Source organism: Lucilia cuprina, chromosome 4 (genome assembly GCF_022045245.1).
Source record: "Lucilia cuprina isolate Lc7/37 chromosome 4, ASM2204524v1, whole genome shotgun sequence".
NCBI lineage: Eukaryota > Metazoa > Arthropoda > Insecta > Diptera > Calliphoridae > Lucilia > Lucilia cuprina.
Window position 1 is genome coordinate 62,729,417 of NC_060952.1, and position 24,238 is coordinate 62,753,654.

Genomic DNA, 24,238 nt, shown 5'->3' on the forward strand with positions numbered 1-24,238 from the left:
TATTGAACATTACAAACGCCATTTTCTTTATTTTTTATAGCGCTTAGCGATATTTCGTAATTTGCATGACAGACGGACATAGCTAAATCGACTCAGAATATTTGTTGGGTCTCATACCCTCTATCACCACTGATGGTGGTGGGGGTATAAAAATTCTGTATATATGTTATTATTTGGTAATGAATATTGTGATTTTAACAGATTTTCTGGAGGCGACCTAGTATGAGAGCTATGACAAATATGGACCGATCGTAAAACAATGTTATAGTGTACTTTTTGTATATAAGGGCAATATTTTTGCTAAATGTATGGATATCAGTATTTGGTAATGAGTTATGTGTGTTTAAGTGATGACCAATTATGGACCGATTCATAAAAACCTTTCACTGTAATATTTATATACCAAATTTCATATGGATATCTTCATTTACTAATGAGTTATGTAGTTTTAAGTGATTTTCGGGAGGGGACCTTGTAGAGAGCTATGACAAATTATGGACAGATCGGAAAAATCTTTCAAAGTAATATTTATATGCATATGGGCAATACCTGTACCAAACAATATATCGATATCTAAATTCAGTAATGAGTTGTGTGCGTTTAAGAGATTTTGGGAGGGGACCTTGTATGGGAGCTATGACCAGTTATGGACCGATCAAAAAAACCTTTCACTGCAATATTTATATGCATATGAGCAATACTTATACCATATTTTATATGGATACCTTAATTAAGTAATGAGTTATATGCGTTTAAGTGATTTTCGGGATGGGACCATGTATGGGAGCTATGACCAGTTATGGACCGATCAAAAAAACCTTTCACTGCAATATTTATATGCATATGAACAATACTTATCCATATTTTATATGGATACCTTAATTAAGTAATGAGTTATATGCGTTTAAGTGATTTTCGGGATGGGACCTTGTATGGGAGCTATGACCAATTATGGACCGATCGGAAAAAATGTTTACATTAATATTTCTTTATGAGAGTGTAATATTTGTACCAAATTTTAATTGGATATATTATTTTGGTAATGAATTATTTGCATTTAAGTGATTTTCGGGAGGGGACCTTGTATGGGAGCTATGTCCAATTATGGACCGATCAAGAGAATTTTTTCTTTGGATGAATTCTATTGGCATAAGATTTTAATTGCAAAATTTTGTGAAGATATCGACATTGTGAAGGAAGTTATTAACAAAAAACCCATTTTCCGGGAATATGTACTTTTGTATAGGAGGTATATGAAATTCTAAACCGATTCTGGCAATTTTCAGCAGGGATTAAGCTCTTGTGTAGATGCAAATGTGGTGATTCATGGAATTATCTTAAATAGTGTGTAAAAAATGCTACTTTTTTCGAGGTTGTTTTAAATTTTGATTCACAACTTTTCCCGGTGTAAACCGATTTTGCTCATTTTCAATAATAAACTGCTTATGATAAGAGTGAATATATTAGGTGAATTTTCCTGACTTCCTTTCCTTAGTATAAACGTGAGCGTGTTTAGGCATCACCACTGATGGGCGTGTCCAAATTTAGTTAGAACATTTAATTGTAGGACATTTGTAAGGCGGCCAAAGTGGAAAGATGCTGGACCCGAAGAATATTAAGTTTGGCTGTGGAAAAATTATGGTATAGAACGTATTTAATTATAAAAATATACTATGTAAGGTATAAGGTACATTTCCATTAAAAAACATAAAGTATTCTTCCTCTGTGGAAACTAGGCCCGTAGTTTGGAGAATTAAAAACTATAATAACCTAAAAGCCAACTTTCGAGTTGCAATCGAGTGGCTAAACTCGAAAATTATACCTGTATTAAAATGGCCTGCCTAATCACCATATATCAACCCTAGAGAAAATCTATGGAAAACAGTATTTCCAAGATATAGACTTAAAAACTTTCCTTTCAGTTCTAATTGGAAGGACGATTTTTAGGATGCGGTTATAAGGGAATAGCAAAATTTTTCATATGAATTTTATTATACAATTATTGTTTCAATTCATCTCCGATGCCATGCAGTAATATAAAGTAAAAAATACAAAACTATATTCTGAGTTTCTGACCAATTTTGTTAAGATAATACCAAAGTTTCCATTGTTTTGGCAGTAAAAGAAACCCAAATATTTTAATCTTGTTTTATTTTCTTTTAAATAAGTTTATTATATTCATGAAATATTATTAGTTTGGGTATATAAGGATACATACAAATAAAATTCTAAAAAAATTAAATTTTCTATTAAAGTTTTGGGTTTTGAGTCCGTTTGTGAAAATTTAGAAAAAGTTTCCATTGTTTTGTCACATACTGTATATCATTGTAAAGCTATGCTAATGTACATTTTATGTACGTCAGATAAATATAGCTAGCTAAACCCTGGGGCAAAATAGAGTCTTAAATACTAAAATAAAATACAAAACATAACAAATTTTGAAAAACAGAAAAAACAATTACGGAAAAATTTTATGAGGTTTATAACGTAACAATTTTATATTATATAATTCTATTTTAAATTTGAAAATCTTAAAACATTTTCCGAAAAATTATGACATTTGTTATAATTTTGGAGTTGTATACAAATTTGTGTTACGTCATTGAAATCGTCTTCCAAAGACCTTTCATATGATACTAGATTTACATATGGTTTATTTGCCATAAATGTGAATAAAAATCATAAAAACCTTAAAAAATGACATTTTTAGCCTTTGCTCATCAGCTCACCAAATGTTGACGTCAGGACAAATTGAGAAATAGTATCTAAATTTTCGGTAGGAACATCAGCATCTTCAATTTTGGGGCCACCCCAAATGTATATATGTTGCTAACAATGGATATTTTAATAACAACTTATGATTTTTTAAATTTATAACTTCAAAAATTAAAAATGTTTACCTTAACCACCTGGCGTACAGTGCAAGAACTAATAATTGGATCTAATAAATCCAATCGTGGATTTATTTTATTTTAAGAAAAAAAATATCATTGGAGGCTGAAATTTAGTTTTGATCATCTGTATATAACCACGATCGGCAACTATAACGAATAATATGAACAATTTCAATCAATTAACCTACTAAAAAAACTCACTATTTAGCAGTAAAATTACTATGTATTTTCTAAAAATTTAATATTTTTATAATAAATGTTCTTCTTTTCTTAATCAATTTTCTATAATAAAGAAAATTTATTTGATGATTTTCAAAAAGAAATTATGGAAATAATTATATCGCTTTTATTTTTACAACCAGTTTTTTTTGAGAACTTTGTTGTGTTCTTAAGTATTTCTAATAAGTTTTCAGCAACAGTTATGCTTGAACTAGTGTTCAATGGAACATATGAATTCTAGAACTCCTTGAAAATCTTAAAAACATTAATGTCTTTATATAGAAAAGCATTTCACATAAACAGGAATAATTTCTAGTATTTGATAAAAAACTAAACAAAGAATTGAAGTGAAAGAAGTGAAAATAATAGTTTTGTTTATAAACCGTGCAAAAGTTATTTTCAAACATGAAAAAATCTATACGTACAGGAAACTATTAATATTAATTTCAAATGAAGCTGAGTTCCTCTGCTTCGAAATAATATAATTTATTTCAAATGATCAAGATCATCAAGAAAGAATTGGAAATCTTAAAGAAATTTTGTTACAAAAAAGTAGTTAAAAGTTTTTGAGTCGAAAATGAAATCATTTTAAATTTAATTTCTCTTTCGTTTTTTCTCTAAGTGAGACAGGTAAATAATATAGATAGAATGTACAGATTCCCCTCTTACATTTGATACCAATATTAACATTATAAAATGCATATAAATATTTTAAATATTCGTTTGTAGTCCTTTAAACTTTAAAATCCTTTTATAAGGACATAAAAATCGGAGTACGCAATTCTATAACTGGAATTTATTTTCACATGCTTATCAACTTTTCCATTTGTGAATGCTTTTTTCAAAATTGTTACAGGGTGTATATGAAGAAAATTCCAGTTTCCTTTTATTCGAATAACCGAATAATTTTTAATTATCCGATTATTAATTGGCTAACGTAAAACCTCAAATAATTATTTGTCGAATAAACCGAATAAGACAAAAAACCGAATAATTGTACACCCTTTTAGAATTATTAACTTTTAAAAATGTTTTTTCTTTCAACATAATTTGCAAATTATAATAATTAACCAAAATGTAGTGTAATTTTGATTAACCTTTAATATGTATATATTTAATTACAAATATAGTTAAAAAGCTAAAATTTGTGTTTTTATACCCTTCACCTTCGTGAGAAGGGTATATATAAGTTTGTCATTCCGTTTGTAATTTCTACAATATAATTTTCCGACCCTAAAAAGTATATATATATTCCGAGTCCTTATAGATAGCGGAGTCGATTAAGCTATGTCCGTCTGTCTGTCCGTCTGTCTGTGTGTTTGTTGAAATCAATTTTCTGAAGACCCCAGATATCTTCGGGGTCCAAATCTTCAATAATTCTGTTGGACATACTTTTGAGAAGTTTCCTATTGAAAATCAGCAAATTGGTCCATAAATAACGGAGATATGAGCAAAAATCCGAGACAACCTCTGAAAATTTAATCAAAAAAGCCACATTTTTTCATACTTTGTTAAAAAAGCAACAACAACACTGTGAATTGGATAAAGATGTACATGTGCTTGTGGAGATGTATTTGGTTTTATTCATCTGTGTATTTTTTTGTATGTTTGTTGCTGTATTACAGTACAACGGTTAATATTTCTTTCTGCTACAGGTTATATATGTTTGTGTGTATGTTATGTGTGACATGTGCGCAGATACACAAAATAAATAAAAACTGTTTTTTTAAAACATACTTGGTGAAGGGTATATAAGATTCAGCACAGCCGAATATAGAAATATTACTTGTTGTATAAATATATTTTAATATTTAAAATAAATATGTGTAAAACAGGGCAAAAAATATTTGCTACTTTTAAACTAAAAAAAATATTACTTTAATATTATTTCCAAATTTAAATTTTTCATACATGCAATTTTGTGGAGATGAGAGTACAATGGAGATGAGTACAATGATTTCTCATCCCGGGATTCGGGATTTTTAAATGAATTTTCGGGATTTCTAAATACCGAAAAATATAAATAAATTTTCAAATAATCTTAATAATTTACCGGCAAAAATTAAATTTTCTATTTCATATTACAATATGAATACGTTAAGGGTCTCATTTTATAAAACCAAACAAAAAAAAACGAAACGTTCAAAAAAATTGTATGGAAAAAAATCAAATTTTCAAAAATTTCCCAGTATTTTTCATAAAAATTTTTTAGGTTAACGAAAGTTTCGTTTTATAAAATGAGCTTTCCCATAAGTATTTTGTGAAATTTTTGGAAAACAATTTAATTCAAAGTACTAAAGATAATAAAATAATTAATTAAAAGCAATAATAAACTGGATCTTATTATTATTCCTTTTATTCGAATAACCGAATAATTTTTAATTATCCGATTATTAACTGGCTAACGTAAAACCTCAAATAATTATTTGTCGAATAAACCGAATAAGACAAAAAACCGAATAATTGTACACCCTTTTAGAATTATTAACTTTTAAAAATGTTTTTTCTTTCAACATAATTTGCAAATTATAATAATTAACCAAAATGTAATGTAATTTTGTTTAATCTTTAATATGTATATATTTAATTACAAATATAGTTAAAAAGCTAAAATTTGTGTTTTTATACCCTTCACCTTCGTGAGAAGGGTATATATAAGTTTGTCATTCCGTTTGTAATTTCTACAATATAATTTTCCGACCCTAAAAAGTATATAAGTTAACAACCTAAATGTTATTAACCTTTTTTTTTATTTTAACTACACGATTCGTTTTTATTATTTGCAATCTATTCAAAATAAATTGTTTCAAATTTTGAAACTCCGTTTTTTCTGACACCATGTCTGCAATAAATAAAAGTAAAACTGAAATAAAATTGATGACTCTTGCTTTTTATAACTCTTGCTTAAGCTTTAAGTTAAGTTTATTTAAAATTACTTATTATCATTCGTTCTTTGATTCTAAAACTAAACAGTTGGGAAATGAAAAGAATAAAATTTAAAATTAAAATAAAACAATAAAATAAATTAACTGGCGCCCGAGCAAAAAGGATACCTTTTAACTAGCACTGTGTTACATGTTCCAAACACGACCTCAAGAAGCTCATCTGGACACATTTACAACAAGTAGCAAGTTATTCCAGCCCGACCTAAAGAAGCTCACCGCTGGACACATCACCGTTGGATTTATCAAGACAGCGATTACTACAATTGGTACAGCGGAGGACCACTAGTAGTTGAAAGACAAAAAGGAACAACCCAAAAAAATTAATACAAGTAAATTATTAGAAAAGTGGAAAAAAGAAAAATTAAAATTATCAATGATATTGTGAAATAAGAAGTGAATAACTAGAATTAAATTAAGGAAAATTAAAAGTAATTGAATCATAGGAAAGAAGTGAGGGTTAAATTGATCAACAATATTACAAGTAAAATAATTTTGAATACAAAAAATTTTTTTAAAGTTTTAAGAAATTCTCTGTTACTAACAAAATCTCATAACCCTAATCATGGCAAATCCATCTAACCTAATAAGACCACCCATCCTTAACCAAGACCAAATTCCTCAACCAATTAATCTCCAAAATCAACCACAAATGAATGCTGCACTACAGCAACAAATAGCATCCTTTGTCGTAGAACAAGTTAGAGCAACAATTCAAGCGTTAAATATTTCAAATGACGATTTACCTATTGGATCAGATATAGTAATAGAAGAAAGACATAGGAACAACATAGGTGAATTAGATAAGATTCCTGATATTGTCCGATGTTTGAGAGAATTTTCAGGTAATCCTGCTGAGTTTAATTCTTGGAGGAAAAGCGTAGAAAGGGTCCTGGAAATTTATGATAATTTTAAAGGAACTGCAAAATATTTCGGAATATTAAGCGTTATCCGCAACAAAATTATAGGTAATGCAGACGCAGCCCTAGAATCATATAATACTCCTCTTAATTGGAAGAGTATCGTTAAGTGGTTAACACTTCACTATGGGGATAAGCGTGATTTAGGTACTCTAGAATATCAGATGACTTCATTGATTCAAGGCAAAAACTCTATACAAGGTTTTTGTCAGGAAGTTTATACCCATCTGTCCTTAATATTAAATAAAATAGGATGTATGGAGATAGGCAAGGAATCAGCTATGTTACTGACACAGACATATAGCGATAAAGCCTTAGATACCTTTATAAGAGGTCTCAATGGAGAATTACCCAAATTATTGGGAATCCGCGAACCATCAGATTTACCACAAGCATTGCACTTATGATTAAAATTAGAAAACCAAAACTTTAGAGCAGAATACACCTATAATCACAAAAATATTAAACCACAAAGACAATTTCAACCACCTCAACCAAAACGAAATGTTAATTTAAATAAAGCACCATTTTATCCTGAACTTACCCTACAGCGGCCTAGTAACGCAAGGCAATGGGACACATTTCAATATCAGAATAATCAAAGGTCATATCGACAACCCTTTTTTAACCCACATTCCCAGTTACACAATCAGCCCAGACAACAATTCCAACCACAAGCTCCATACTTTCAACAAAATTTCATACCATCAAGACCTACAGCTTCAAAGCCACAAAGACCCGAACCAATGGACATTGATCATTCTATTCAGTCCAAAAACATTAATTACCAAAATAGACCCCGTCAAACAAATCAATTTCATGGCAAAAGGCCTATACCCTCATCTCTAAACACCCCAATGCCACATAATAAATTGCAAAGAAATTTTCACATTGCAATCAATGAAGAACTTCCTTCTAATGATATGTCATATAACCAAAATGACAATTCCAATAGTTACGAAAATAATTACCGACAAGCGATTCAAGACGAAAATCTTCAAGATTACATACAAGATTATTACCAACAAGAAGTCGAACAGGGAAATACCCACACCGAAGATTTATAAGATATCCATTTTTTAGATTAGCGCATTCTTCACTTCCATATTTTAAATGTAAAACAGAGAATGGCCAAATATTAAAAATATTAATTGATACTGGCTCTAATAAAAATTATATCCAGCCTTCTCTAGTAACCAAACCAATTCTAAATGAAAACCCCTTTTTTGCGAATTCTATATCTGGCAACATATAAATTACACACCACACTTTCGTAAATATCTAGAACATACCAAATCATAAAATAAAATTATATATCTTGCCGTCGTTGAAATCTTTTCATGGCATTCTTGGTCTTGATAGCTTAGAAGAACTTAATGCAGTAATCCATGTAAAAAAACAATACATGTTAATAGATAATGTTAAAAAAATTAAAATTTATCAGCATATTTCCCAATCAATCAATAAGGTTGAACTAAGAACCGACCATTTGAACAAAACCCAAATAGCAAAGCTAGAAGAAGCAATTCACATGTATCCGAATTTATTTACAGAACCTAACCATAAATTAACCTACACTTCTCGAGTGCAGGGAGAAATTAGAACAACTACTGATACACCAGTCTTTTCAAAAACATATTCCTACCCTATGGCACTAAAAAGTGAAATAGAGAAACAAGTACTTGAGCTTTTAAATAATTCGACTATCAAAGTCCCCATATAATGCACCTGTTTGGATCGTTCCAAAAAAAGAGAAAAAATATAGAATGGTAATAGATTACAGGAAATTGAACTCAATTACTGTGCCAGACCGTTATCCTATTCCGGAGATAAATGAGGTATTATCAAACCTAGGGGAAAACAAATATTTTTTCCGTTATAGATCTAAAAAGTGGTTTTCATCAGATCCCACTTAAGGAAAGTGATATTGAGAAAACTGCATTTTCCATTAATAATGGAAAATTTGAATTTGTACGTCTTCCTTTCGGATTGAAGAATTCTCCTTCAATTTTCCAACGCACTTTAGATGATGTTTTGAGGGAACACATAGGGAAAATTTGTTATGTCTATATAGATGACATAATTATATTTGGCAAGAATGAAACTGATCATTTTCAAAATTTACATAAAGTCTTCCGAACACTAGAATCTGCAAACTTCAAAGTTCAACTCGATAAATGTGAATTTGCGAAACAACAAATAGAATTTTTAGGATTTATTGTAGTCATTAATGGTATTAAAACCAACCACGATAAAGTAACGGCAATAGTTAATATATCTCCATCCAAAACATTGAAAGATTTAAGAAGTTTCCTTGGTATGTCAGGTTATTATCGTCGTTTTATACGAGATTATGCGAAACTAGCTAAACCCCTGACATCCCTTTTAAGAGGGGAGGATGGACGCGTTTCTAAAGACGCATCCAAAAATAAAAGAATATTCTTGGATCAAGATGCAATACACTCATTTCAAAAAATAAAAAATTCAATGACCTCAGAGGATATTATTCTCTCACATCCAAACTTTGAAAAAGACTTTGACTTAACAACCGACGCTTCCGAATATGCAATTGGAGCAGTCTTATCACAAGATCGCAAACCAATAACATTTCATTCAAGAACATTAAATAAGACAGAAGAACATTACGCAACAAATGAAAAAGAGATGTTGGCGATTTGGGCACTCACCACATTAAGAAACTATCTGTATGGGTCAAGAAAAATAAATATTTTCACAGACCATCAACCGCTGACTTTCGCTCTTAGCAGCAAAAATATAAACAGCAAAATGAAAAGATGGAAAGCCATCCTAGAGGAATACAATTACGAATTAAAATACCAACCAGGCAAGACCAATGTAGTCGCTGATGCATTATCCAGACCCCCACAAATAAATTCCATGACGGCGACTCAACATAGCTCTAAAAGTTCGTCGCATAACTTAATACCCGCTATAGAATGTCCCATAAATGCTTTTAAGAATCAACTCTTTATATTAGTAGACGACCAGGAAAAATACGAATTTAAAATCCCTTTTCCAACATATCACAGGCATGTTATAAAACAACCCCATTATTCGAAAGAAGATTTAATAACTGTATTAAAGAAGTATTTGAACCCAAGTGTGATTAATGGACTTTTCACAAGTGAACCAATTATGGGAATTATACAAGAATTTTATCCTGAACATTTCAAAAACTTTAAGGTCAGATTTACCCATAGCATAGTACAAGATATAACAAATAAAAGTGAACAAGAAGAAATAATAATATCGAAACATAAAAGGGCACATCGGAATGGAAAAGAGAACAGAGAACAAATTAGACAAAAATATTATTTTCCCAAAATGGCGGAAAAAACCAATAGAATAGTGAAAACCTGTAAAATTTGTAAGGAACAAAAATATGATCGTCATCCAAATAAACCCAGTTTTGAAGTCACACCAATTCCAAAGAAACCAGGAGAGATAATTCATGTTGACATCTACTCGACCGAGAAAAATCTGGTCCTTACAGCTATTGACAAATTTTCGAAATATGCGCAGGCAAAAATTTTGAAATCACGAGCAATAGAGGATATAAAAGAACCTCTTAGGGAATTAATTTTGGCATTTGGTGTCCCTAATTCAATAGTAATAGATAATGAAAAATCCCTAAATTCTGCTACAATAAAATTTCTGCTTCAAGATCAATTTGGAATAAATATTTATACTACACCCCATACTGCAGTTCTGTTAATGGACAAGTAGAAAGATTTTATTCCACACTTTCGGAAATCATGAGATGTTTAAAACCGGAAAAAATTCACACCTCATTTCATGACTTACTTGCAAAGTCAATTTATGAATACAACTCCTCAATTCACTCTGTTACTAGAAAAAAACCAATAGAAATATTTTTTGGTAGGAAGTGTGGAAATCAAAAGGAAATAGAAGATGAGCGAAAAAAATTAGTAATAGATTAAATGAAAAACAAGAACAAGACTTAGAAAAACATAACAAGGATAGAGATAAAATTAAAAATTATTCAGTAGGTGAAAAGATTTATGTTAAGGTAAACAAAAGGTTAGGATCGAAACTGGCTCCTCGGTACAGAGAGGAAATAGTGAAAGAAGATAGAAATACTACGATTTTAACTAATTCAGGAAAGATAGTTCATAAAAGTAATATTAAAAGGTAAATTGTTCTACAGGATCCAACTAATATGCATCCAGGCGGAGTTCGAAATGGTTGATTATTCATCGTCCCATATAATAACTATCGATAAGGGAACGGCAAAAATACAGCAGGGAACATTTACAATAAATCGCGTAATAAAAATGAAAGAGTATGAAGAATTTTTAAATAATGTGCAATCATTCATTGAACAAAACATCTCCAAATCCCACAACAAATATCCTCTTCTTATCCATGAATTAACACAAACTATTAACATCCTAGAAGACCTTACCCCTATCCCTAACAATCGACAGAGAAGATCTATAGACGCCATTGGAACTGCATGGAAGTACATAGCAGGTACTCCTGATCATAATGACTTCCAAATATTAGTAATATTGCTGATTTAAATAAAAATAATAATAAGCAAGTATTCATTAATGAATCATTTAATAAAAGATTCAATAATTTAACTTTAAGATTTAATACAATAACTAATCATATAAGAAAAGATGTTTATTTGGAAAATGAAATTGTAATTATTTTGCAAAACAAAATAAGACTAGTTAAAGAAGAATTAGTAAATATCGAACGCGCCATTTTATGGGCAAGAATTAATATTGTAAATCCACTTTTATTAAGTAAAAAAGAAATAAATATTGCTATGAAAACATTAATAGAAGAAAATATAAATTTTTCCAGCCCAGAAGAGGCACTAGAATTTTCAAAAGTAGCAATAATAAATAATGATAAAAGAGAAATATTTTATTTAATTAAAATTCCACTAAAAAATGAAAATTATAAAAATGTAATAATAAGACCAGTAAAAAAGAAAAATAAGGTAATTCATTTAAATTTTAAAGAAATTATATTTAACAAATATGAAATGTTTGCTATTAGAGAAAAATGTAAAATTTATAATAATTTAACTATCTGTAATGAAAAAAATTTACTTAATATAACAGAAACAAATTGTATTCCTAAGCTTATAAATCATTTGAATTCATCTTGTATTATAAGTAATAGTTATCAAATTCCTTTAATTGAAGAAGTAGACTCAGGTATAATTCTTTTAAATGATTATCATGGGTCAATTTTTGGAAACGAAAAAACACATAATATTTTCGGAACATTCTTAATTAAGTTCCATAATATGACTATTAAAATTGAAAATAGAACATTTAGCAACTGGCAAGCTTCGCCTTTGCAAACCGTGCCAGCTATGTTACAACCCACTCCCTTTGAAAAAAGTCGATTTAATCTTTTATCTCTTGAGGCACTTAGTGAACTCCAAATCAATAATACAGACATCATCACAACTGTGAGAAAAAATCTTATAATCGGAGAATGGACAATTTCTGGAATGTTGTTACTAATTGTTATTTTAATTATTTTCCTAAAGATGTGTTAAAAAACAGTAGAGAAAGTCGTTGTATGGGAACCTCAGGTACCTGCAATAGAAAAACCATTCGAAACTACTAACTTACCACAAACAACACAAATCACCATTATTGCTCCAGATAAACCTCCGAGGCTACATAAAATTACACTTTTTTAAAATAAAAACAAAAATAAAAAATTTATAAAAACGATTGAGGACACTCGATTTAAAGGGGGAAGAGTTAACAACCTAAATGTTATTAACCTTTTTTATTTTAACTACACGATTCGTTTTTATTATTTGCAATCTATTCAAAATAAATTGTTTCAAATTTTGAAACTCCGTTTTTGCTGACACCATGTCTGCAATAAATAAAAGTAAAACTGAAATAAAATTGATGACTCTTGCTTTTTATAACTCTTGCTTAAGCTTTAAGTTAAGTTTATTTAAAATTATTATCATTCGTTCTTTGATTGTAAAACTAAACAGTTGGGAAGTGAAAAGAATAACATTTAAAATTAAAATAAAACAATAAAATAAATTAACTTATATATTCTGAGTCCTTACAGATAGCGGAGTCGATTAAGCTATGTCCGTCTGTCTGTCCGTCTGTCTGTGTGTTTGTTGAAATCAATTTTCTGAAGACCCCAGATATCTTCGGGGTCCAAATCTTCAATAATTCTGTTGGACATACTTTTGAGAAGTTTCCTATTGAAAATCAGCAAATTGGTCCATAAATAACGGAGATATGAGCAAAAATCCGAGACAACCTCTGAAAATTTAATCAAAAAAGCCACATTTTTTCATACTTTGTTAAAAAAGCAACAACAACACTGTGAATTGGATAAAGATGTACATGTGCTTGTGGAGATGTATTTGGTTTTATTCATCTGTGTATTTTTTGTATGTTTGTTGCTGTATTACAGTACAACGGTTAATATTTCTTTCTGCTACAGTTTATAAGTATATGCTTGTGTGTATGTGCAGATACACAAAATAAATAAAAACTGTTTTTTAAAACATACTTGGTGAAGGGTATATAAGATTTAGCACAGCCGAATATAGAAATATTACTTGTTGTATACATATATTTTAATATTTAAAATAAATATGTGTAAAACAGTGCAAAAAATATTTGCTACATTTAAACTAAAAAAATATTACTTTAATATTATTTCTAAATTTAAATTTTTCATATATGCATTTTTGTGGAGATGAGAGTACAATGGAGATGAGTACAATGATTTCTCATCCCGGGATTCGGGATTTTTAAATGAATTTTCGAGATTTCTAAATACCGAAAAATATAAATAAATTTTCAAATAATCTTAATAATTTACCGGCAAAAATTAAATTTTCTATTTCATATTAAGGTACGTTCACACCTATCAAATATTTGACGTTTTTTATCAAGTATTTGTTTGCTGTAATGTGAACACAAAATATTTTTGAAGAGCATGCAAAATATCAGCTGTTTTTCGTGAAACATTTTTACTTTTCAACCTACAAATATTTTCTTAGTGTGAACAAAATGTGAACACCAAACATGAAACATTTTTGTTAAACGTTATAGAAACAATATAATAATATTTTTTATGATTTCATAGAAATTTCTACCTAAAAACAAAAAATTAAATACATTTTTATTTCATAATGTGCTTAAAATGAGTATTTCTATTTTGACGTTTTGTTTGAAGAAACAAAGCCAAACACAATTCAATACAAATAGTAAAAGTTTGTTTGCCCGGTGTTCACATTACAACAAATAATTTCGTAAAGCAATTGACGGATAAAACAGTAAAAAAACAAGATTTTGTTTGCAGGCAAGGAGGAACATAACAACAAGAATAGCGATTTGCGCAACCAAATCAAAAGCCAAAAATATATGTGTTTATATTTACTAAAAAGCTATATCATTAAATAATAAATTCTATATATTCTAAAATTTCATTTAATATTGTTTTTCATCAAAATTTTACCACAAAAAAATACAAATTACATTTCAATACCTTGTGCAAGTGGAAAAGAGATATATAGACTTGCACAATGTATGGAAATTACATTTCAATACCTTGTGCAAGTGGAAAAGAGATAGATAGACTTGCACAATGTATTGAAATTACATTTCAATACCTTGTGCAAGTGGAAAAGAGATAGATGGTGGATCTTTACTGTCATGTTGTTGCTATTTAGTATAGTCAATGTAGCGAAAACCTTGGTTGTTTGGAACGGTTTTTAACGATTTCAAAAAAATCGCTATAAGCCCGGAAATAACCAAACTATAAATAATTTTCATTAAATTACATATCTATAAAATTGAAAATTATAGAGAATTGTTATTAATATGTTTTTATATCCATGAATATAATAAATAATTGTTTAAATAAATTGAGTAATAAATTAATTAAATAATTTCTCAATAAATTCGCGGACCCCCATACATATTTTAATATCTTATTGTTCTAAATATGTAATTTTTCATCCGAAAATTGTCATAGTCCATAAATCCCAAGGTCAAACAGATGTAGATATGTCATTTCTATAAAATATTCCCGTAAATTGAGAATAATTAATATTTCAGAGTAGTTTCAATTGCCTGTTTTTGAAGATAGAATGACTTCATTGTTGAAATGCTAACATGATGTTTAATTTTATGATCGTGAGATCTTTCACGTTCACTTTTCTTTAAGGTAACGAAAAGGTTTCTTCATCAAATATCGTCTACATGTACTTAAAGAGTGACGTTGCAAAAATTTTTTGCGATTGCAGACGGGTTATCAGAGTATGTTAGCTAATTTTTCGGGAAAATAATATAAGAAAGTTGAACTGCTTCGATATTGTTGCGGAATAGACAAGACTATAGACTAAACTATAGCTTGACTATAGACTAGACCAGCGGTTCCCCCGGTTTTTACTTCGCGGACCCCTTGAGAAATTTATTTAAATTCGCGGACCGCCATACATATTTTGATATCTTATTGTTCTAAATATGTAATTGTTCATCCGAAAATTGTCATAGTCCATAAATCCCAAGGTCAAACAGATGTAGATATGTCATTTCTATAAAATATTCCCGTACATTCAGAATAATTTATATTTCAGAGAAGTTTCAATTGCCTGTTTTTGAAGATAGAATGACTATTCAAGTCTGAACATGAAATAAATATTGCATTTATTTGACGCAACTTTATAAATATTTTATAACAAATATTTGGACCAAATATTTTACAGGTCTGAACTTAGCTTTACAATATGATTACGTTAAGGGTCTCATTTTATAAAACCAAACGAAAAAAACTAAACGTTCAAAAAAATTGTATGGAAAAAATCAAATTTTCAAAAATTTCCCAGTATTTTTCATACAAATTTTTTAGGTTAACGAAAGTTTCGTTTTATAAAATGAGCTTTCCCATAAGTATTTTGTGAAATTTTTGGAAAACAATTTAATTCAAAGTACTAAAAATAATAAAATAATTATTAAAATACAGTGCTTTCTAGATACACCACTCATGTAAGCAACCGTCTTGGGATAAATATTGGATATATGGTTTTTAGTGGCCGCTAGGGAAACACTACAAAACTGGTATAGACCAGATCAAGTATAGCCATTGCAGTTCCAGCTTTTGCCAAGCTATCGGCAATATTATTTCCAGTTATATATCGTGTCCTCTTACCCAAATAAAAGAATTATCATCTCGCAATTTTATTAACAGGTTGACTGCCAGTATAGATTCTGATATACCCATATCCGATAGTATCAATGCCTATTTATTGTCCTTTTTATACCCTACACCACTTTAGTGATGTAGGGTATAAAGCACCTTTACAAATATTCCAGAAAATTAGTTTTTTTTTAACAATAAATTGCTTAAAAATATCGGAGGCAAATGCTTTATTATGAAAACTAAATCATAATTTCTTACTTGTTTTTTTTTATTGCCCTTTTATTTTTGATATTTCAGCTTGTAAGTTAGTAGATTCATCTTAAGTCTAAAAAATTACTCAATGAATAATGTAATTCGATTTAAAAATAGGCCGAAATTTTTAAATTTTTAATTTAAAAACTTAAAAATATGCCACTTAATCCAGTGCCATATAATAATTAATTGGCATATTAATAATTACAATAATATTGATTTAATTGAATTTTTTGTCACTTATATACCATACACCACTTTAGTGGGGAGGGTATATTGAATTTATTGGTAACGAATATTGTGAATTTAAGAGATTTTCTGGAGGCGAACTAGTATGAGAGTTATGACAAAATATGGACCGATCGTAAAACAATATTATAGTGTACTTTTTGTATATAAGAGCAATATTTTTGCTAAATGTATGGATATCAGTATTTGGAGTAGTATGGAACTGGGGAGGCAGATGAAAATCTGCCTCCCCCTATATTTGACCCTAGCCCCCATACAAACCCCCCTTCAAAAAATGACTTAAACGTCTAAAATTGACATGTAACCATTTGTATCGCAATGAAACTCAACAAAACTAACTGTTATTTAGAAATATATCCTTTTCCCAAATTTACCGAGGATCGGCCCATATTTGACCTATATAAAGCCTTATTTAGAAATTTTAGTTTTTTATCAATAAATGGCTTAAATATTTTGGAATTATGGTAATATTCAACATAAAAGTTTCTTTACAAAAAATAAAAATTTTATAAAAGTAAAAATTTTAAAAATATACTCATGGTGTAGGGTATTATATGGTCGGCCATGCCCGACACTACTTTCCTACTTGTTTTTAATTGCAAACTTGCAGAATATATTTATTTTGTATAATACATACATATGTAAGTAGTTATGTTAAAAGTCCATACAAAAAAATGTTTAACAGTTTAATAGGTAGACAATTATTTGTGATTTTAATTTTTAGCATGGAGACAATGTCTACATATGTAACCTAAATTAAGATTTTCTCAATTTGAAATATTAAAGAGAAATTACTAATTCTTTGGGGGTGAATTGGATTAGATATAAATGTAAATGATGGAAGTAAAATTATTGTAATTGACTAATAAGTCTTTTAAAAGGTGGAACAAAAATGGAATCTTGTAAAATTAAAAATTCTTATATTGTTGCGGCTTTCAATAAATTAAAAGCAAGACCATATCTAGCATCAAAAGATTTACTAACATCAAAGCCATATAAGGTATTAAATATTTTCCGCCATAAGAATAAATATGGAAATGTGGTGATGGCAGAGCTTGATGAGGGGATGTTTTATCTTCCCAAAATATATAATAATTTGAAAGATAAAGTGATAGATGAATTTAATAAGAACGAATTTACTTTAACGAGAAAGTTAGAAAATGGTTTATATGTTTTGGAATTGGAAGAGCTAATCAGTGAAAATCCCACTGGAGAAGACGAACTGGGAGAATTTTTCATACCAAATTCTCAATCATTTTTCGGTTGGGAAAATAGAAAAATTTCAAGAAATTCTTAATAAGGATAATTGGTTTATTAGTATATAAGTATCAACGTTTCTTAAAAATAAATTAATTCTAAAAATAAAGCTTTATAATAAAGATGTCACATATAAAAATTCAACAATTTCTTCAAGATTTTGATGGTTTAATTTTTGTCGATCATCAACAAATATTGGAACATTATTTGGCATTTATTAATAAAAATGGAAATGAAGAACCTATACCATCTAAATATGGATTACACTTCAAAAATTGTTCATGGTCAAATGATAACACAAACGTTGGTCCTGACACTTGCAGTTGTAGAAAACATAAACTACTTATAAGCAAAATAGATGATATTATAAGAAGATATTATTTATTATCTAAACATCTAAAATAAGTTAATGTAGAAAATATTTTTAATATCAAATATGTTAATTTTAAAGCAAAAATATATTAAAAAAATTATAAATAATGCAACATAAACATTTTTTTATTTTTGTTAACAATAATTTCCTACAATTTTAAATTTGGATAGGCTCTTGTAAATTTTGAATTTAAGAAATAATTTTAGTAAATAAAAGACAGTCTATCAAGAAAATCATATTCAGAATTATGGATACATCCAACAACTTTAAAATTGGATCGAATTATACTTCAAACAAGGACCAAATTGAAATTCAAGAAATTTTAATACTGCCACCTATAGACATTCCACTATTCCTTGCATTGCGTGACGGCCAGGATAAAATTTTATTGGAAATTTTACTAAATGTGGAAAAAGAACTTGAAATAAAAACAAAATAATATATATTTTTCTTTCTTTTTATTTTCTATAAAACAAATAAAAATATTTATATAAATTTAAAACTAACATATCATTTTCATGTAAATTAAAATAATTAAAAATATTTAAAATTCTATTAAAAGCTAAATTTTTACATCTTAAATAAATAAATGAAATAAATGGTTTAATTGGAGGTTGACCTGCAGAACAAAAAAATTCTGCTGGTTTATTTTTAGGAAAGTAAAAAGCGACCCAATGCTTTCCAGGTTTATAAGATGGATCAGTGTTGGCTATGTAAAATGAAGGTTTCGCAATAGGTGTTTTGGGTAATTTATTACTGGGGAAAACTCCTTTAAATTTATATTTTGTACAATTATTTGAATTTAAAGTATTTATAATATTTATTGAGTTCATAGCGTTTGAATTATAGAGCGAGACTTATCAATTTCCATTATACTATCAAATTCGCAATATACTAAACAGGTAATTGCCTCCGTAATCGGTTTTCCAAAACGTCCTTCTATTCGAATAGTTCCTTGATTTATTAAATTTCCACAATTAGAGTTATTATTATGATCTGGTGTTAAATCGAAAGATAGTAAAGTATCAATGCCTATTTCCTTTTTATACCCTACACCACTTTAGTGATGTAGGGTATAAAGCACCTTTACAAATATTCCAGAAAATTAGTTTTTTTTTAACAATAAATTGCTTAAAAATATCGGAGGCGAGGTACAAAACAAGTCAAATGCTTTATTATGAAAACTAAATCATAATTTCTTACTTGTAATTTTTTTATTGCCCTTTTTATACCCACCATCAAAAAAGATGGGGGGTATATTGTTTTTGTCATTCCGTTTGTAACACATTGAAATAGTCTAAGACCCATAAAAGTATATATATTCTGGGTCCTTATTAGACTCTAATACGATCTAGCCATGTCCGTCCGTCTGTCTGTCTGTTGAAAACACGATAGAGTTCAAACGGAAGTAGCTAGCTGAAATTTTGCACAGATACTTATAGTTGATGCAGTTTGTTTGGTAATGTTTTATAGGGACGTAAATCTTTTCATAGAATTTCATAAGGATCGGTCCATAATTGACCCTACCCCCCATACAAAGTACCCTTCAGAAAATGACTTTATCGCTCACAACTGACTAACAGAAGCATCAATAGCGGTGTAATTCGGCACAAACATGTTTTACGGGAACACAAATCTCTTCGTAGAATTTTATAAGGATCGGTCCATAATTGACCCTACCCCTCATAAAAATTCCCCTTCAGAAAATGACTTCATCGCCCATAACTGGCTAAGAGAAGCATCAATAGCAGTGAAATTCGGCACAAACATGTTTTATGGGGACATAAATCTTTTCGTAGAATTTTATAAGGATCGGTTCATAATTGACCCTATCACCCATATAAAGTCCCCTTCAGAAAATGACTTTGTCGCTCATAACTGGCTAAGAGAAGCATCAATAGCGGTGAAATTCGGCACAAACATGTTTGTAGGTCTCATAAATCTCTTTGTAGAATTTTATAAGGATAATTGACCCTATCCATAATTGACCCTATGCCACCTATAATGTCCCTTTCAGAAAACGACTTTAATGCCCATATCTACCTTAGGAAGCATATATATAACAATAATATTTGACATATAAAAGTTTTATGGGAACTAAAATCATTTTCTTAAATTTTATGAGGATGAGTCCATTATTATCTAACCCCTTAATAAGGTGCCCTTTAGACAACGAATTCAACGCTCATTACTACAAAATTCTACATACACAAGTTTCGTGCGAGCCAAAGAATATCGGTTCACGTTTTCTCCTATCCCTATTATAATGCCCCTTCAGATAATAACTTTATCGCTAAGAGATGTATCAACAGCGGTGAAATTCAACACAAACATGTTTAATGAGAACATAAATTTATGCTCATATCTGCTCATAACATATATAAAGCAATAAAATTCGACATAAAAAAGTTTTATAGGAAATAAAATCATTTTCATAAATTTAATGAAAATGGATTTATAATTGACCTTACCAAGGTCCCCTTTTGAAAATGACTTTAAGACTTATTACTGACCCAAAAATGTGAGTACATCAGTAAAATTCTACATAAACATGAATGATTTGATGGTGGGTATATAAGATTCGGCATGGCCGAATATAACACTCTTACTTGTTATTTTTGATATTTCAGCTTGTAAGTTAGTAGAGTCATCTTAAGTTTAAACAAGTAGGAAAGTATAGTCGGGCATGGCCGACCCTACACCATGAGTATATTTTTACAATTTTTACTTTTATAAAATTTTTGTTTTTTGTAAAGAAACTTTTATGTTGAATATTACCATAATTCCAAAATATTTAAGCCTATTATTAATACTTAAATTTGTTTCCTTCTCATTTGATGAATCCATAAGTTCCTTAAATTTTGATTTAATGTTATCATGTTCAGTAGTACTCAACTTTGATATTGTCGTTACTTCATGTTTTGAAGACTTATCCAAAATTGAAATATTTCGCTTTTTACGTTTTATAATATTTTTATCAATTATATCATGTTTATTAATTAATGTAAATGAAATATCTGATAATCCTACAATCCATTCACCATTTAAGTTTAACGATTGTTTTAACAAGTTTGTAAACGTACTTGGAGAGTTGTTATAAATATGCACTGAATCATTATTTAATAAAGTAACATAAATATTATTTTCTTCTATACTTGAAGCCATCTTTAAATTAAATGATTGAAAAATTTGTTGATTGCAATACATATATGTTTAAGTTATGCACTAATATCATTTCGATGAATCCATGAATGGTATTCCTTTCCAAATCCTAAACATTTTTACAAATAATTTTTCCCCACGACGGTTAAACACCTTTTCGACCAAAAAAATGTTTGGAACTTCAGTTTTTAATAATTCTTCCTCATAAATCCGCCTTTTATTATATTTCCATTTAGATCAACAAGCTGGTAGGTTATAGGATTTGTAACATAAATTTTGTTTACTTTAAAAACTTCTGAAGACCAATTTGGTGTATAACCTTTTTCAAAAACATTTTTATATTTGCTTATTCGAACAAAATCATTTATATTATATTTTCCTTTTTTGAAAATTTTTAAGTTGTTGTACACACTTCTTAAAAGTTTTTCTTCATTTATGTTATTAACTGAATTGGGTGTTGTTTTTATAGAACGATGATAAGAGGAGTTATATACTTTCAATAATTTATCTAATATATATCCATTTATAATTTCCTTGCATACTAAATTGTTTCCACATTTTATTTTTTAATGTTCTATTAAATCGCTCTACTATTGATGCCTTCATATTGGAATAGGTATGATAATGATTAATGTTAAGTTCTTCATAAATCTTTAAAGTGTTTATTATAAAATTCTTTTCCTTGATCAGAATGTATATTTTTTGGGAGATTTTCCTTTATTTAATTTTACAATTTGCTTTAATGATTTCGATATTTCTATTCCAGTTTTAGTTTTTAATGGTAATGCATATGCATACTTTGAAAATACATCTATTACAGTAAGCATATATTTAAAACCTTTATTATATTTTGCAAATGGTATCATCTCCACCAAGTCTATTTGCCATGTATCTAAAATGCCCCTTTGTATAAATCGACGTCGTTTAAAGATTTTTCTTGCTTGATGATGAAGCTCTTTGACGAGAATTTGTTTACTCATATTTATAATAAGAATGTATTGCTTTGATTCATTTCAATGTTATTTATGAAAATGTAAACATGTTTCATCAGTTTATATATCCATTCACAATGATGGTTTGTGGTCCCTCAGGATGTGGAAAATCTTCATTTATTTTAAATTTGTTAAAAAATCAACATTTAATATCTAAAGATATAGATCGAATCATATGGAGTTTTGCTGAAAAAAATTCACTACCCAAATTGAAAATGTAGAGTTTATCGAAGAAATTCCCGAAAATTTTGTTACTAATGATAAAGAGTCTACTTTAATAATATTGGATGATTTAATGCTTGAAACATCTAATAAAAATATTTGTGAATTCTTTACTAAGGGATCTCATCATAGAAAACTTATCTGTAATATTAGTAACTCAAAACATTTTCCATAAAGGTGCTTATTCCAGAGATATTTCATTATTCAAATTTCAAATTCATATTTCAAATTCAAAACCTAAACTCGACAACACCTCCTTTTTGTGCATACCAAATTTCATTAAAATCGGATTAACCGTTTAGAAGTTACCGAATTATTTCCCTCTTTTTTTTTCCTATACCACTGCGCGTTGTGTATTATATATTATATACTAGACCTTACTCAACAAATACACAACGCCTTAAGATTTAGATCTGATATATTCAATAATAGTCATTACTCAATATTTGCAAATATAAATAATGACCTCCAATCTAAAATTATTAAAGGAGAACAAACATATTCTTTACGTTCTTAAAAAAGCAGAGCCTAAACTAAGAAATGCGATACTAAAACATGTTGATGATGTAGTCATAAAAACTATATATGAAATTCTTTTTAACGTCTTCAACAAAAATCATAAAATAAATAGAAGAGTTTTTGATAAAATAAAACCATATAAGAATACGATTGGAAAAGTTTGTTCCTCACAAACCTCTTTGAAACAAAAGAGGAAACATCTTATTCAAAAAGGTGGATTTTTACCAGTCATAATTTCTTCAGTATTAAGTGGAGTCATTGGAAAAATTTTAGAAAATGTCAAATAATTTATCAAAACTTATTGTCCTCAATCCATCAACGTATGATAAATTTAAAATATAAACTATGGATTCTGATTTTCTACATCGAAAGCTTTTACCAATATATGGATCGCATACACTCAAAGATATCAACAAATGGTACTATAATCAAAATTTAAGGAACTTATGGACTCATCAAATGAGAAGGAAACAAATTTAAGTATTAATAATACAACAAATAATAATCCACAAACTAACGTATCATTAAAAGAAAAAGTCAACAAAAGCTTAAATAAAGTGAACGTAGAACGTAATGCTCAAGTTATCACCAAAGAATCAGGAAGTGATAGAAAAGATTTAAGTCAAGAATTGGAGAATGACAGGAACGATTCCATTTTATCGACCACACATAGTATAGAAAACTCGTTAAATAAATTTTCCAGTAACATTTCGCATTATTTTAATAAAGTTGATTCAACTGATGTAAACGAAATTGTATTTATTTACACAGATATTATTAAACCTCGGCATGTGGGGAGCAAAAAATTAAATGTTTGAAAATATTTTCTACATCATCATTAAAAAATTATATTCATTTTAATAGAATAGATTATTATCCTATTGAAACTTTCAATATTAATGATATATCCATAATTATTCGAAATGACGAAGGAACAGATATTGCTTTAGAGAAATATATTTCAGTCTATTGTACTTTACACTTCAAAAAATATATATAATAACTATACACTTAACAGATAAACCATTTTTAATAT